Raw genomic sequence first — 18,459 nt, 5'->3', positions numbered from 1 at the left:
AGACAAGATAATTGTCTATTTTATTCAGATTTTGCAATTTTGCATCAAATTCATTTTAAAAGTTGTTGAGAGTTTGTTTAAACTGTTTTGAACTTGAAGTGCTTCCTTGTTAAGAAGTTGCTGAGCTATTGCTATTGAGCTAATGTGGGCTGTTATTGATAGCTTTGATCACACACGATCATAAACTGACTGACTGAAATGAAGACATTTAAATTAGCACTGAATGTGAGTGGTTATTCGCCCTGAAGTGTATTTGACAAGTAGCTAGGCTACTTATTTTAGAAATGAGATGAAATGATTCTGGATCAGATTTTAGTGTTGATTGGGAGACTCAATAAAAAATGACCAAATACTAGAAACTCTCTTTCACATCTTCTAAATGCACACACTTGAGAGTATCTTTAATAATTCAGCAATGGAAGGAAAAACATAGGCTCAACAACTAACACTGATGATGCAAAATTAGGGTGTGTCATTCATCGCGGTACGCAAGTAATCTGATTGCATTACTTTTTGAAATGTTTGAGTCCTGAGGTGTAAATATTCATTCATGATAATCACTGGTAGACCTAGCAGCAGCACCAGTATTTAGCTGTAATGGTAGTCTGCATGATCTTTATTACATATGCAGAATCATAGCCTGTAATGATCCTTTTAATAGCAAGACTCATCGTGAAGGACTTTTTCTGCACAGTTCACATTTATCAAAAGAAGAAGGATTTAAAAATTGCCCACTGCTGTCATGCTTATAGGAGCTGAAGCAGTATTATGTTATCATTAAAATAGAGTGATGATCGAACACGAAAGAGTGAGATTTCACACAGTGGGAATGATGGATGGTTTCCAAGAAAAACAGTGAGAGAATGACAAGCTTAATGATTGCTTCACAGAGTCATACATTAAAGGTGGATACTAATGGATACTAACATAGGAGCTAATGAATCGCAACAATAAAGATAAATGTTGTAAACATTCTGGCTTATGTCAGAATGAACTGATAGAAAAGTGAACATCTCATTTAGGCTGTGCCATAATCACATCTGTTTGCTGTGAATGGAAACCTTGAACAGTGCTGCAAACAGTTAAACTGTTTTGATGTTTTACCTCAGCACTGACAGCTAATCCTTTCATCTGGTTTTATGTTCTGTACTGGTTTTTCAATTAGATCTTGGAAAGTTGGCACATCTATCTGACAAAGAAACAAAAAGTCAGAGGCCTTCTTTGTCCTCATCTGTCAATAGTCTATGTTCTGATGAACTGTCTTACAGTCTAAGAAGTTCTGTGTTCCTAGAACTTTAATTCAACACATTGATGTGAATGCTGCTTTTTCCTACATGCTGACTCTCTAGTCATTACACTCTGCAGGATAAATGCTTTGTCTCTCTCAACCCCTGACTTCCATGCTTCCTTCAGAATACACTCTAGTGATGTTCAGAACTTTAGAGCAAAAAAATTTTCATCTTAACAAAAATGACTAGACTGGAACAATCTCCTTTGGAGAGATGAGATGAAAATGGAGATTTTTGGACATGATGCCATGTTTGGTGAAAACCAAACACATATCAAACACCTCATACCACGTATTAAACATATTGGAGGAGGGGTGATGATTTCGGCATGTTTTGCAACCCCAAGACCCGCACACCTTGCATTGAGTCACTGAGTCAGCCATTAACACCTCTGCATATCAGACTATTCTAGGGTCAAATGTGAGGCAATTTGTCCAACAGCTAAAGCTTGTCTGTTATTGTGTCATACAACAATACTAAAGCAGAGCAGTACATCTACAACAGTAGGGCTAAAAACAGAAAATGAAAAGAACCAAGGTGTCCCAGTGGGCAAGTAAACATTTAACACTCGGATAGTTAGTTTAAACATGATCACACCGAAGTTTGTCACATGGAATGTATGTGGAGTTGGTTCCAGGGAAAAGAGATTTAAAATGACTAATTGGTTAAATGACGTACAGACATACAGTGGGGCAAAAAAGTATTTAGTCAGCCACCGATTGTGCAAGTTCCCCCACTCAAAATGATGACAGAGGTCAGTAATTTGCACCAGAGGTACACTTCAACTGTGAGAGACAGAATGTGAAAAAAAAAAATCCATGAATCCACATGGTAGGATTTGTAAAGAATTTATTCGTAAATTAGGGTGGAAAATAAGTATTTGGTCAATAACAAAAATACAACTCAATACTTTGTAACATAACCTTTGTTGGCAATAACAGAGGTCAAACGTTTACTATAGGTCTTTACCAGGTTTGCACAGTATCTGGTATTTTGGCCCATTCCTCCATGTAGATCTTCTCGAGAGCAGTGATGTTTTGGGGCTGTCGCCGAGCAACACGGACTTTCAACTCCCGCCACAGATTTTCTATGGGGTTGAGGTCTGGAGACTGGCTAGGCCACTCCAGGACTTTCAAATGCTTCTTACGGAGCCACTCCTTTGTTGCCCGGGCGGTGTGTTTTGGGTCATTGTCATGTTGGAAGACCCAGCCTCGTTTCATCTTCAAAGTTCTCACTGATGGAAGGAGGTTTTGGCTCAAAATCTCACGATACATGGCCCCATTCATTCTGTCCTTAACACGGATCAGTCGTCCTGTCCCCTTGGCAGAAAAACAGCCCCATAGCATGATGTTTCCACCCCCATGCTTCACAGTAGGTATGGTGTTCTTGGGATGCAACTCAGTATTCTCCTTCCTCCAAACACGACGAGTTGAGTTTATACCAAAAAGTTCTACTTTGGTTTCATCTGACCACATGACATTCTCCCAATCCTCTGCTGTATCATCCATGTGCTCTCTGGCAAACTTCAGACGGGCCTGGACATGCACTGGCTTCAGCAGCGGAACACGTCTGGCACTGCGGGATTTGATTCCCTGCCGTTGTAGTGTGTTACTGATGGTGACTTTTGTTACTTTGGTCCCAGCTCTCTGCAGGTCATTCACCAGGTCCCCCCGTGTGGTTCTGGGATCTTTGCTCACCGTTCTCATGATCATTTTGACCCCACGGGATGAGATCTTGCGTGGAGCCCCAGATCGAGGGAGATTATCAGTGGTCTTGTATGTCTTCCATTTTCTGATGATTGCTCCCACAGTTGATTTTTTCACACCAAGCTGCTTGCCTATTGTAGATTCACTCTTCCCAGTCTGGTGCAGGTCTACAATACTTTTCCTGGTGTCCTTCGAAAGCTCTTTGGTCTTGGCCATGGCGGAGTTTGGAGTCTGACTGTTTGAGGCTGTGGACAGGTGTCTTTTATACAGATGATGAGTTCGAACAGGTGCCATTCATACAGGTAACAAGTGGGGGACAGAAAAGCTTCTTACAGAAGACGTTACAGGTCTGTGAGAGCCAGAGATTTTCCTTGTTTGAGGTGACCAAATACTTATTTTCCACCCTAATTTACGAATAAATTCTTTACAAATCCTACCATGTGAATTAATGGATTTTTTTTTTCACATTCTGTCTCTCACAGTTGAAGTGTACCTCTGGTGCAAATTACTGACCTCTGTCATCATTTTGAGTGGGGGAACTTGCACAATCGGTGGCTGACTAAATACTTTTTTGCCCCACTGTATAATCTTTCTACAGGAAACTCATATGCCCAAAACATCTGCACACACACTTACTTCTCTCACACGCACTCATCCTGCTACAACTCAAAACAAAAAAGCATCGCCATATTAATCCAGAAATTGACAGGCTCAGTACAGCAGTAAGCCAAAGGAACTGGGAGTCTACAGTGCCCGCTAGCCCATTGTGGGCGGTGAGAGCGGGACCTTGAGGAGAGGGAGCAGCTGAGATTGTTTGGGTCGCCTAGAGCTCTGCCTTGTCTCATACGTAGCTACTCTGTCTTGTTCTTTTTCATCTATATTGTTGGGTGAGGTGCTGGTGCTGGGGCTCTGAGTGGACCAGCCGGACTACCCTTTGCAGTGGGGATGATGGGTGCTGGGCTTTGGTGCAGCGTTTCCCTGGGTTGCGGATGACACGGTTCCCAGTTCCACTTTTCCTCACCCTACAGTGGGATGTAGGAAATATGGGTGCTTACTAAACAAGCTTTGCTGGGACTCTGCTTCTGGGGGTGGTCCTCTATCTCCCATTCTTGATCATCTCTAGCCTTTTTCTCCCTCCACATCCTCCGACAACACATCACTCACACATGGAGGGTCTTGGGGGGAACATGAGGTACATAGGCCACAGTTGCTAGGGCCATTCATATGGCTTTGCTGGAGGTGCTGTGTGAGTAACGTATTCTGAATACTTTGGATTACTTAATATATTATCATGCTGGGGGTCTGGGTTCTGGGGGTATTGTCTCTCACCCTCACTTTTCAAGTATGTTTCATGATAAATGCTAATACACAGACTCTCTCTTTCACACACACGCACACAAACACACACAGCTAAACTGTATATTTGTTTGTGCACTTCCCTCTGTTTTGTCTTTGTGGTGCTTTGTATTGTTTGAGTATTGTTTGAGTGTGGTTTGTTACAGATGCAGCAGTTGGAGACCCAGCATGTCTGTTTGCCTCATCCTTAACACCCCCCTCCCTCCCCCTTTCTCTCTTTATGTCTGTCCCTTTTCTTTATCTATTCTTTTGCTTTCTTCTCCTATCTTTTGCCAATCTGGCCTTCATGCCATGCCTACTCCAGCACAATATACACATAGCTAATAAAATGAATAATAAAATAAAATAAATAAATAAATAAAACAAACACATTAACAAGATGAGCCTATAGTTGCACTCGGTGCTCCTCTTTGGAAAGCAAATGTGTTTGTCAGAACAAAGCTTTCAGACCATGATTATGCTTGCTACAACTGCCGGACAGGAGTTTAAAACAAAACAAAAAAAACCCCACCAACCCTCAATGAATTAAAACAAATCTGTAAAGAATTGGGCAAAAAATTTAGAGAAGAAGAGTTCCCTTCTCTTTTTCCAAATTGCTTTTAAATCATATTTCAGTTGATTAATAAAATAAGATATAGCTTAGGCGTGCAGAGTTTTCCCAGGATTCCATCCATCTATTCCAGCTGTCAATGCTGCGTGCTATGGCGGAACCTGTGTCTGTGTGGTTAGACCTGGGTCTGTGGGTCGCTGAGCCTTAGTCCCTGGTTTTTAAGGGTGGGGGATTGCCCTCCTTGGCTTGTTGCCCACTGGTGGTCGCCTTCCCCCTGCCTTGGAACTTAGGTTCTTAGGGGCTCTGGAGTACTTGACTGGGGGTTTTGGCATGGGTGCTGGCCTGCTTCCTTGAGGGTTGTGGTCCAGGGTGGCTTGGGCGTCTTTGTTGTATGATGGAGATGCCAGGTGTCAGGTGGTTCTGGGGCCTGGGGGTATTGTCTCTCACCCTTGTTTTTCAAGTATGTTTCATGATAAATGCTAATACACAGACTCTCTCTCTGTGTAGTAGGCCTTCACTTCGGGCTCCTGTCCCGACACCCCCGTCCAGTCTGGACGTTGCGCCGCCTCCAGCCAGGCCCCCACCTGAACCAACGTCGCGTCGGCCTCCTGCTCCCGCTTCAGCTGCTGCATGGTCAATGGGAGCCATCCCCCTCCGCTGACCGCGGCCTGAGCAGTAGCCACCCCCAGCGCCTCCTGGGCCCGCTCCTCCTGTCGCAGACAGTAGCGGCACTCGACGGCCATGCAGGGCCGTCTGGAGAGGGCATCAGCGTTGCCATGCTGTCGACCTGCCCGATGCTGGATCTCAAAGTCGTAGCCTTGAAGGACCTCCAACCAGCGGGCCACCTGACCTTCTGGGTGTTTGAAGTTCAGGAGCCAAGAGATGCATGGTCAGTGCGCAGGAGAAACCGGCAGCTGTGCAGGTATGGCCGGAAGTGCCACACCGCTAGCACTACGGCCAGCAGCTCCCGGCGAGTCACGCAGTAGTTCCTCTCGGCTCGTCCCAGAGCACGACTGAAGTACACCACCACCCGTTCTCCAGCCTCGTCCTGCTGGGAAAGGACCGCCCCGACTCCTACATTGCTAGCATCAGTGTCCACAATGAAAGGTTGCCGGGCATCGGGGTAGGCCAGGACTGGGGCTCTGGTGAGGGCCTCCTTCAGCTGTGCAAAAGCCGCAGCACAGGCATCCCCCCAGCCAAACAGCTGTCACTTGTCAGTCAGGCGGTGGAGGGGGCTGGCCATCGTCGCGAACCCCTTGATGAACCGACGGTAGTAGGAGGCTAGGCCCAGGAAGCTCCGCAGTTCTTTGACATTCGAGGGAGTCGGCCAGTCCCGGACCGCAGCCACCTTTGCGGGGTCGGTGGCGATACCTTGAGTGCTGATCACATGGCCCAAGAATGTGGTCTCTCTCGCCAACAGCCGGCACTTCGCAGGGTTGAGCCGCAGCCCAGCTCGTCGGATGGCACTGAAGACCTCGCTCAGGTGAGACAGTGCACTGTCGAAGTCACCACCGTGCACCAACAGGTCATCCAGGTACACAACACAGCGGCTACGAGGGATGTTCACGAGCACCCTCTCCATCAGCCTCTCAAACGTCGCTGGCGCATTGCAGAGCCCAAATGGCATGACCCTGAACTGCCACAGCCCCTGTCCAATGGTGAATGAAGTCTTAGGCCTTGCTTCGGGGGCTAGCTCCACCTGTCAGTAACCGCTGCGTAGGTCGAGGGAGCTGAACCAGCTGGAGCCAGTAACGTAATAAAGGGCCTCGTCGATCCGCGGAAGCGGGTACGAGTCCTTCTTGGTGACTGCATTGAGACGGCGAAAGTCCACGCAGAACCTCGGGCTGCCATCCTTCTTCCCCACCAGAACCACGGGTGCCGCCCATGGGCTATTGGACGGCTCGATCACCCCAGCCGCAGCCATCTCACGGATCTTCTCTTCCGCTACCTGCCATTTTGAGAGGGGCAGCCGGTGTGGGCGCAGACGGATGGGTTGAGCAGAGCCGGTGTCGATGGTGTGCTGGACCAGACTCGTCTGCCTGCAGTCTTTGTCACTGGCGGCAAAGATGTCCACATTCTCGTCCAGGAGGCACCTCAAGCGCTGGCGCTGGTCGACATTGAGGCCTACGCTGCTGCGCTGCCAAAGGTCATCAACAGCCTCGATGGTCTCGGTCGATGGAGGTTTGTCGGGCTGAGAGGCTGAGGCGAGTGGTGATGACCCGGAGCCACCGGCATCCGAAATCTGCTGAGCGGCAGCTGCCCGATGCCTGTCTCGTCTGGTCCCCTCCGCTCCCTGCTTTTGGCCGCGCTGGAGGGCAAAAGTCTTTGCGCCAAGAGTGATAGCCAGCTTTGCGGTGTCAACGCAGGCCCCCCAGAGGGTCAGCAGATCAAGGCCGATGATGCACTGGTCCTGAATGTTAGCAAGCCAGAAGTCGTGCACCAGCTCCAGATCCTTCACTCGGATCCGCAACGGTTTCTTCCCCCGCATGTCAGTTCTCTCTTGAGGTGCCCGACTCGGCCCACCACCGTGCATCGTCCTTGGAGGGGGGCAGGAAGCTGGAGCGGTGGTCCCCTCGCTACACCGCTCCCTCCCCGTTTCCCTGAGGCTGCGTAGTTCTGGTCTTCGGGGCAGGTGCTGGGCAGTCACGCGCCACGTGGCCAGGCTCATCTTACCGGTAGCAGCGGTTGGTCGGTTGACGAGGACGCCTCTGGGGCACCGAGGGTTGCAGCTGGCATATCTCCGCGACCTCCCCCTCCCCGTCGCAGTATGCGGCTCTGATTTGGGAGTAGTTTGGGGGGGGGGGGGGGGGGCACCTGCTGGTCAGGTCGCGAGGTGAGCACCAGCTCGGTCCTTTCAGCCTCAAGGAGCGCCTCACGGAGAGTTTGAGGCATGGCCAGGCGGACGTGTTGGCATAGTCGCTCTGGAAAAAGTCCTCGCAGAAAAGCATGCAAGCTAAGCTCCTCACGGGCTGCTGCTGGGAACTCCGGGTAGCCACGACGAGCATACAGCAACACATCCGCTGTAAAGGCGCCCAGGCTCTCCCCCGGCCGACGGCTCCGGTTGGTCAGCTGCTCCCTGCTTTGATCAGTGGAGTGCCGCTGCCCAAATCGCCTCTCGAGTGCCATGGTGAGGGCCTGGAGCTCATGCTGCTCTGCCGGGGCTAGGTCAAGGAGTACCTGCAGTGCATCTCCTTCCAATGCTAATGCTCGGTGTGTGGCAGCCTCTTCGTCGCTTGTGTTTCATGTGTTACACCCTGGCCTAGGCAACCGGCGTGCAACACAGAAAAAATAAAAATAAGGGAAAAAAAACAAAACAAAAAAAACTACTACGGGTCTCCACAAAAAAAATCCCAAAACAAAAGTATCGACAACTATTTACATCAAAGCAAAATAAGACATTTATTTACATCAAAACACCAAACTATTTACAACCGGGGGGGAAGATCTCGACCATGACAAACTGAAACACAGGGCTTAAATACATAGAGGGAGCAATCAGGGAATGGACAACAGGAGGGAAACACAGCTGGGGCAAATCAGAACTGACGAGACAAGGAAGCGTAAACTGAACACACTGAGATAAGACAGACTTTCAAAGTAAAGCAGGAAACACAACCGTCACGCCTAAAACAAAACACTGACAACACCGAATCGTAACACATGGAACAGTCGATGGCTATAGTTACTGTATTTTTCGTACCTCAGGTGTTGCACATACAACAGAGCATCAATTGCTATGCAACTATTCCATATCCATATCCATTCTCTTTGGACTCCTGTATCATGTTGGCTTTGATGCTGGCAGTGAGAATATCCATATTGCATGGTTTATTCTCCTAGGACCTGGCGTCCACATATGTGGACATCACATGTTGGGTTATTTAGACCAAAATACTCAATTTTGCTCGACAAGGGCCTGATATCCACTTACGAGGACATTATACTGCTACTGTTCTATCAAAATTTTAAATGACTATCCTCATATGGCTCTTATTTTTCTTAAAAGCAAAAATAAGGTAAGAAAAATGTTGCTCTCGGATACATCCACCAGAGTATGAATTGATTGATTGATTGATTGATTGAATCTTTATTTTGAACATGTTGAAAAAGTATTAAAAAAAATAGAATTAAAAGAGACAAATGAACAAAGCAAACAAAAGGAAAACGAGCAACCACAACTCCAAATAACGTCCATGTTCAAAAAGGAGCAGGAAGAAGCATAAGCTTATTTAATCCCACCCCTTTTCCACTATCTAGTATCAATAGACTACAGAAATACCTCCTTGCAATTACATTATGTTATGTGTAATTTTTTTTTTTTATATATACACATATATGTTTCTATCTATCCATACATACGTATATACACACATACGCACATATACACATTTTCAATAACCCCATTAACACCTCAAGGATACACAACCTACAATTATATATATATATATATATATATATATATATATATATATATATATATATATATATATATATATCCATACCAACAAACCCGTGCATGCGCACACACATGAAAATATTAGACAAGAACACCCTATCAAATCTCTACCTTTTCCCTGTACCCTGTAAAAACCATATCCTTAAACCGCTTTTTAAACTGCGCCATGCTTGGACATTGCTTCATATCTTTACTTAGTCTGTTCCACAGCTTCACTCCACACACAGAGATGCAAAAACTTTTTAATGTTGTACGGATACGAGGATGTTTTAAATTTAATTCCCCCCTCAAATTGTATCCCCGTTCCCTTTTAGAAAACATTTTTAGAATATTGTCAGGAAGCAGGTTATTTATAGCTTTATATATAATTTGTGCTGTGAGAAAATGAACCAGTTCTGTGAATTTTAGAATTTTTGATTTTAAGAACAGTGGATTTGTATGATCTCTGTAACCAGTTTTATGGATTATCCTTATGGCCCTTTTTTGTAATATAAAGATTGATGATAGCGAACATTTGTAAGTATTGCCCCAAACCTCTGCACAGTAATTCAAATACGGTGCAATCAGGGAACAATAGAGAATGTGGAGTGATTTGTGGTCCAGAATGTGTTTTACTTTACTCAAGATTGAGACACTTCTTGAAATTTTGTTATGTATATGATTTATATGAGACTTCCAGTTTAATTTATCATCTATAATCACACCAAGAAACTTATGTTCAAGTACTCTTTCAATTTCCACACCATCTACATGAATCTGCACTTGTGCATTTCTAAGGGAATTCCCAAATAAGATAATTTTAGTTTTACTTAGATTTAGCGATAGTTTGTTCCTGTTAAACCATTTTTTAATTTTGCACATTTCTGAAGTAATTGTATCCAGCAGCTCCTTTAGATTCCCCCCAGAACAAAAAATATTTGTGTCATCTGCAAATAATACTAATTTTAATATATCAGATGCCTTACAAATATCATTTATATAAATAATAAATAATTTTGGACCCAGTACAGAGCCTTGTGGAACACCACAAGCAATGTCCAAGCATGATGAGGAATGGACACCCAGCTTCACAAATTGTTTCCGGTCACTTAAATAATTTTTCACCCATTGCAGTACAACCCCCCTAATCCCATACCCTTCCAGTTTATTAATTAATATGTCATGATTGATTGTGTCGAATGCTTTCTTGAGATCCAGAAATACTCCAGCTGCATACTGTTTCTGATCTATAGCATTCGTAATCTCCTCAATTGATTCGATTAATGCCAGAGATGTTGATCTTTTTGATCTGAATCCATATTGACTGTCAGAGAGTAATTTATATTTATCTAAGAATTTGTCTAATCGTTTATTAAACAGGTTTTCTAGGATTTTGGAGAATTGTGGTAGTAAAGAAACAGGCCTGTAATTTGTGAAGTGGCGTCTATCCCCGGTTTTATACAGCGGCACAACTTTAGCTATTTTCATTTTGTTTGGCACTTTTCCCGTCTGAAATGATAAGTTGCAAATATATGTTAGAGGTCCTACAATTCCTTCAATGACCTTCTTGACGATTTTCATGTCAATATCATTACAATCAGTAGATGTTTTATATTTACACATGTGTACAATGTCAATTATTTCTTTTTCCTCCACTGATGTGAGGAACATTGAGTTAGGGTTCCTATCAATCAGGTTTTCACTACAGTCTACTGATGGCAGTGACTCAGGAATTTGTTCTGCCAGTTTTGGTCCAATATTTACAAAATAATGATTAAAGCTGTTGACCTTATCAGCAGTGTTTTCCATAATATTGCCATTATCGATAAAGTATTGTGGATAACTTTGTTGTCCAGAATTATTTTTAATGATACCGTTTAAAACATCCCATATTCCTTTCATATTATGTTTATTGTTGTTCAATATTTTACTATAATACTCCTTTCTACATACACGTATAATATTGGTCAACTTATTTTTGTATTTTTTATATTTATTTTCAGCATCTTTTGTTCTTTGTTTTAGGTATTCCCTATAGAGTGTATTTTTCTTTTTACATGCATTTTGTAAACCCTTAGTGAGCCATGGTCTATCTGAATATTTGTGCTTTCTGTTGTATTTTATTGTTGGACAGTTTTTATCGTACAACTCCATGAATATTCTTAAAAATATGCCATATGCAATATCAATATCAGCTTCTTTGTACACATTGTCCCAGTCCTGATTTAATAGATCGTTCTTAAATGCAGTCATAGTTTCTTCTGTCCTTACACGTCTGTATCTCAGTTGTTCTTCATGCTGATTTTTCTTATAATTAGTGTCATAAACTGCAAAAACTGGTAGGTGATCACTGATGTCATTAATTAATATTCCGCTCACAATGTTGTTTTCCATATTGTTAGTGAAAATATTGTCAAGTAAGGTGGCACAATGTGGTGTAATTCTGCTAGGCCTGGTTATTTTAGGATGTAAACTCAAACTGTACATAGTGTTTAGGAATTCGTCGGTCATTTTATGCTTTTTTGGATTCAACAGGTCAATATTAAAATCACCACAGATAAACATAACTTTTTGATTTGTTTTAGAGAATATTTCCTCTATGAAGTCATTAAATACTTGAATACTAGAGCCAGGTGTTCTATATATACAGCTAATTATTACATTTTTTTCTTTTTCCTTATAAATTTCAATTGTTATACATTCTAGTAAATTATCAATTACAGTTGTCATACTTTCTACCACCTTGTAGTTTAGGTTTTTATCCACATACACAGCTACTCCCCCTCCACTCTTGTTCCTTCTATTTACAAAATTCACTTCATATCCCTCCAGTCCAAAGTCCATTCCTTTCTCCGCATTGATCCATGTTTCAGAAATGGCAATAATTCCAAATGGATTTGTCAACTCATTTAGATATTCCTTTATATTGTTGAAGTTGGCATACAGACTTCTGCTATTAAAATGGATTATTGATATGCAAGTAATCCATTTTACTTGCATATCAAAACTGTAAATTGCGAATGCTCTAGAATTCGCAATTTACAGTTTACAGGTGAAGATTTTTCCGCAATTTTCGTGAATCGCCTGTTTTTAACTTAAATAACTTAAAACAACCAAAATAAATGTGAATCGATTCATACGTTTAACATTATTCATGCAATCACATGAATGCATGTGATTGTTCGACAGAAAGTACTTAGAAACAGCATAGTAAAAAAGTTCTGGTGTGAATGGGTGAATGAGGCAAGTTGTGTAAAGCACTTTGAGTGCTTAGCATAGAAAAGCGCTGTATAAGAACCAGTCCATTTACTATTTACCATCACTTTGTCACATTTATGGACAACATTGGGGGCCATGTGGTAAATATCCAGTTATAAAAACAGTGAGATGAAACTGTCAATCCAGATTTCAATTTGCAGGGTAACTGTTTTAGTCCAAAATCATGCATGGAGGAAGATGGCTACAGCCAATCGCGTTCTTAGTGAATACCTCAGGCAGCAGAAACCCAAGAAAGAAGAGGAGCAAGGAGAAGAACCATCATGGAATATGCACTGTATGTACCACCGGCAGAGAGAAGAAGTGGCTGTATGAAAGACAGCACAGAAGAACTTGTTGGGTCTGTGTTTCCACATGCCCCGCTAGTTTAGAGACTTATTCCTCATGAAGAACACAAGACATAACAGAACATCTTCAACCGGTCTTTTAACTCGCTAACGAGGGAAGCCTTGGTCAGAACCAGGCGGTGGAGCATAATACTCATCACCTGTCTCTAGCCCAAATCCTTCAAAGAGTAGCTGTCCTCGTAGCCTTTTTATTGACATGACAGTTACAGTACACATCACAGCACAAGCACCTCCCCTCATAAAACCCCCCTTGGTTACAAAGACAAGGCACTGTGTGTGTGAGTGTGTGTACGCGTGTGTGTGCGTGTGTGTTAAAACCATTTTAAAACTTTTGTTTGTTTTAAATATCAAGGTGGGGTACAACTGTTATTCCCAAACAATCATAAGGCTACTTTTTGAACCACCCCACACACAGCTGGACACAGACAGGATTTTGGTTTCTACTGTGTTCAGCGTTATATCTTTAGCAATGAGGTAAGGTTCTTTCGGCAGAGGAAACATGCAGTTCCTCTGAGAGCTTGGCTCAACACAGCTAATTACTAACCATTCTTGAAATAACAATAGGCAGACAGATTTAATTGCTGGGTTTTTAGGGGTGACTGTGGAGGCGAGAGCTGCAGCTCATTACGTATGGGTAAGTGCAGAATTTCAGCAGGTTTGGAGGATTTGATGGGGGTGAAGAAGAAAATTACCACCTTTTAGAATGAAGCAAGGAAATGTTTAGTGTAGCTGTTAGGCTTTTTATTTCTTAAAGTGAAGAGGATATACTAAGAAACTTTTACTAAAACACCCATTTACTTTTTTCCCATTTAAATCAGAATTTGCTTTTTTTTTTCTCCCAACACACAAAAATATATTGTTGTACTATTTTTCCTACATTTCTAAATCCTCTGATGATACTTCCACCAAGCGATAAACTATGAGAGGGACATTATGTTCTCACACAACAGATTTAAATTCCAAGTTAGCTTCTAGTCTGACCAGTTTCACACTTTACAAAGTCTCCATGTTTCTGCAGCCAGTCTCCATCTGATCTAAAACACCCCAGTTTAACAGGATTTCTGACATACCTTCTGTCCTGCCAATTGTTTTTGGCCAACTTGATATCTTTCTGAAACTGGAGTTTCTGCTCCACAGGGGCCCTTTGAGGTTGGTTCTCTATCTCCCATTACTTTATAAAAATCAGGGGGGATTCAATGGGACAAAAAATCAACTGATGCTGTCCTACAGTATATCCAACTAGATGATCAGGTGAAGAAACTTTACCAAGACTAGAATTACAGTTTCTGTGTGTTTAATTATTATTTGCTGCCACTATAGTATTACACATTCATGAATACTCGTGGCCAATTCCTGTGTCCTAGAAATTGAATTTATACATACAACTAGTTTGCAAAACCAAATTTGAGACCTTCAGAATATATCTTCTCTTGGCTGCAGTAAAACTGTGGCCTGGTTCAAAGTGTTTCTGCACACCTTTGTCTGCACAATGCACACACTCAATCATCATTATTGTTATGTAAGAGGCATGAATTTAAGGGCTCTCTCTGTCACTGCAATGAAATACCTGTTGGTAGAGTTAACTTCAGCAACTCTGATAAATGCTAAAAAACATACACACTTTTTTTAAATCTCCACAATGGCATTAACGTCTGTAATGTACAGACAAGCTAATAAATACAACACAACAATGTAATGACAACAAAATGATTTAAATGCTGGTGTATGTGACTCTCGGACCATATTTTAAATTCTGAGGAATAATTAATGAATTGAAAGTGTGAATAAAAGTGAGAGGCATGCTAACACCAGTCAAAACACAAACTAGTACTGTGGTGTGTCGGTAAACTTATGCAGAGGAAGAAGAGAAGAGGTACATACATAGATATTAAATCTACATGGCACTTTCTTCTCAAACCCTATTTTATGTCGAATGACTTTATTACTTTAGTAATAATGTTTCACATACCCACTAAGCTGATCTGACCAACTGCACACTGTTGTAGCTATAAAAAAAGGTTTGAATTGAACACGACACAGTGCTTCACACTACTGAAGTAGAATAATTTACAGAATGAAGCTGACAAATCGCTACAAATACAGTGAGTCATAAAAGGTAATTCTTATCAAAGTTCAGAGGTTATATTTAAATACCAGCAAAGAGCACGTCAACAAAACATTCAACAGCACAATTTTTAAAATATATTATGGGGTTTTTTAGTCTTTTGGGTTTGTTTTTGTTAGGACAGTGGAGAGAAGACATGAAAGCTGGGGGGAAACACACAGTGAATGGCCTCAGGGCCGATTTAAACACAGGCCTCTGTATAAGCCTTGCAGCATAAGATTCATCTGCTTAACCCTGTGAGCTAAACTGGCATGTGAAAAGCACAGGGTGGGTTTTAAACTAGTGTACCAATTTGCTTTTCATCTTCATCAACTGAATTCAATATTTGCATTGTTTTTCTGCTTTTTTTAAAGCACTGGCTGTGTTTAATTGAAAAAAAAAAATTGCAAATCATCACAAAGCGCACACTGTTGTTTTTTGTATTTGGTTTTTGTCTTTGTGTGTTTATCTGTATTTATGGAAGCCCGTTTCCACCACTTAAAAAAAAAAAGTATCCGTTACTCAAAATTTCGAGTCATCGTTCTCAAAATTCTGATTTATTAACTTGAAATTTCGACTTATTAATTGGAAATTTCGAGTTACTATTCTCAAAATTTTGAGTTCGAGTTAGCTCTGCCAATCAGTAATCTACAGTGGGGCAAAAAAGTATTTAGTCAGCCACCGATTGTGCAAGTTCCCCCACTGAAAATGATGACAGAGGTCAGTAATTTGCACCAGAGGTACACTTCAACTGTGAGAGACAGAATGTGAAAAAAAAAATCCATTAATTCACATGGTAGGATTTGTAAAGAATTTATTCGTAAATTAGGGTGGAAAATAAGTATTTGGTCACCTCAAACAAGGAAAATCTCTGGCTCTCACAGACCTGTAACGTCTTCTGTAAGAAGCTTTTCTGTCCCCCACTCGTTACCTGTATGAATGGCACCTGTTTGAACTCATCATCTGTATAAAAGACACCTGTCCACAGCCTCAAACAGTCAGACTCCAAACTCCGCCATGGCCAAGACCAAAGAGCTCTCGAAGGACACCAGGAAAAGTATTGTAGACCCGCACCAGACTGGGAAGAGTGAATCTACAATAGGCAAGCAGCTTGGTGTGAAAAAATCAACTGTGGGAGCAATCATCAGAAAATGGAAGACATACAAGACCACTGATAATCTCCCACGATCTGGGGCTCCACGCAAGATCTCATCCCGTGGGGTCAAAATGATCGTGAGAACGGTGAGCAAAGATCCCAGAACCACACGGGGGGACCTGGTGAATGACCTGCAGAGAGCTGGGACCAAAGTAACAAAGGTCACCATCAGTAACACACTACAACGGCAGGGAATCAAATCCCGCAGTGCCAGACATGTTCCGCTGCTGAAGCCAGTGCATGTCCAGGCCCGTCTGAAGTTTGCCAGAGAGCACATGGATGATACAGCAGAGGATTGAGAGAATGTCATGTGGTCAGATGAAACCAAAGTAGAACTTTTTGGTATAAACTCAACTCGTCGTGTTTGGAGGAAGAAGAATACTGAGTTGCATCCCAAGAACACCATACCTACTGTGAAGCATGGGGGTCATAGCTGGACTGGCCATCGGGCATACCGGGCAAATGCCCGGTGGGCCGCTGGCAATTTTTTGTTTTTATGGGCCGATGGATTTTTTTTTTTTTTTTAGGAAGGGTATAAAAGGTATGAAAGGTGTTGGATTGGCCAATTGGTCATGATTGACTCTGGGCTGGACCAATTACAGCAGAGGAGGCCGGATGCACCCTCCCCCTTGTTTAGCAATCACGTGATTTTCGCGCATTGCATGCCGGGAACTCGTGGCAAAACAATCCAAGTACCGCATCAAATGCAAGCGTTTGCAGCACCGCAAAACGTTCATTCTCCGGTTCCAATACCTTCTTGTTTTTTCTTTGGCGCACAAAAAAGGAATGTACAAAACAAAAGGAAAACAATGCCGGTCCGTACAAAGACAGACTCGACGAAAAGACAAAGAAAAGATACGAGGAAAAATCAAATGAGTGAAAGGGTCAGACCCTTACGAGCACACAGAGTGGACAAAAGACGTCAGCGTGCTGCCCAACTTTCACCACGCTCATATTTATAATTATACGGTTCTTGGAGTGAGTGCATACTGTTCTGAAGGCAGGACTGTGATGCAGTTTTCTGCCTCGCCACTAGAGGGCGCGGCCGTTTTGTGAGTAATGTTTGACTGGGATGGAAAATGGTGTTCATGAAGGCAGTGTGAATCACAAGTTATGCTCGAGAGCAGTTTATGTGGGTTCAATGAGAGTGTGCGTCCATAAGATTGGTGAGTTACAGGATATTTCTTGTGTAAGAAGGATAGCCTGTATGTTTTCTTGCTCTGGACGTCCTCTGTTTGTACATTTTCTATAAGCTAAGTTATCGCTAAGCAGGCTAAGCTAAGCTAAGTTCGCCTAGGCCAAACTGAGTTCAGTTTAAGTTGGTGATTTGTTATGTGTATTTGCCTTCTTTAGTTGGCATCATAAGTGAGTGGGGCACAAGAGTTAAGTGATGGGAAGATGTTTATTTTCTTTGTTGTCAAATATGGTTCAGACTATAAGTAAAAGCCGCCAGCTTAGTATTAGGGCCTATAAGACAAGTATGTGGCTGTAATATGTTATATGGTGATTATTGTTGTCTATAATTTGATTGTAATTTGTATTCTATTTTCCATTCTGTTTGTAGAACCACACACACACACATACCCACACCCACGCTAAATCTGCCATTAAAGAGCTGAACGATCATCCCCTGTCCTCGTTATTTTCTGGAGGGTCATAGTGGCACTTGACCTGTGCACACCCTGCGATCACCACTGTAGAACTGAACCTCATATCAGAAATCATCACAACACATACACTCATGAAGTTTAGTAACTTCAGGTCACTGCAACAAGCCCAGGTACAGTTTACCGACGGATGGGTACAGGACCTTGAAATGCACCGTGTAGAACGAAAGACCATCGTACGAACAAAGGTTAAGTTTACCAGTCTCACAAATCGTCGTCATAAATACACATTCGTTAACCGTTTATTAATATAACCTTTGAGCTCAACGGTAATTAATTAGTAGTGGAAATAATTTCTGGTAGCATCACAGAAATGTAGCAGTGACAATAATATTGTATGTTGTAATCGTACTGGGCAATTAGTGATACAAAACAACTGTTTTACCCTGTGAATAAAAGTATATGTTTTTGTCAATGTACCATGGTAATAACAGAAGCGAAACGCAATATTGTGTCAGGACAATTCACTATTTATGCACAATAAACAAAGGAGCATAGAGCAACAATTTCTGTTCAGCGCCAGACTTGCTTGTAACCTATGTCACTAATTATGTTATGAAAATGACGTATTAA

At 42.5% G+C, this 18,459-nt stretch overlaps 1 protein-coding gene across 3 annotated transcripts in view; it reads right to left on the bottom strand.

The window, feature by feature from the left end:
* The window catches only part of LOC146570210 (metabotropic glutamate receptor 8-like), a 149,994-nt gene that overhangs the window by 89,006 nt on the left and 42,529 nt on the right, over window positions 1-18,459 (bottom strand). The window lies entirely within an intron of this gene.

The sequence above is a fragment of the Mchenga conophoros genome, linkage group LG7 (genome assembly GCF_057382185.1).
Source record: "Mchenga conophoros isolate Kocher_MC1m ecotype Shallow Benthic linkage group LG7, M_conophoros_male_GT1.1, whole genome shotgun sequence".
NCBI lineage: Eukaryota > Metazoa > Chordata > Actinopteri > Cichliformes > Cichlidae > Mchenga > Mchenga conophoros.
Note: the sequence above shows the minus strand (reverse complement) of the source record. Positions and strands in the feature narration are given on the sequence as shown.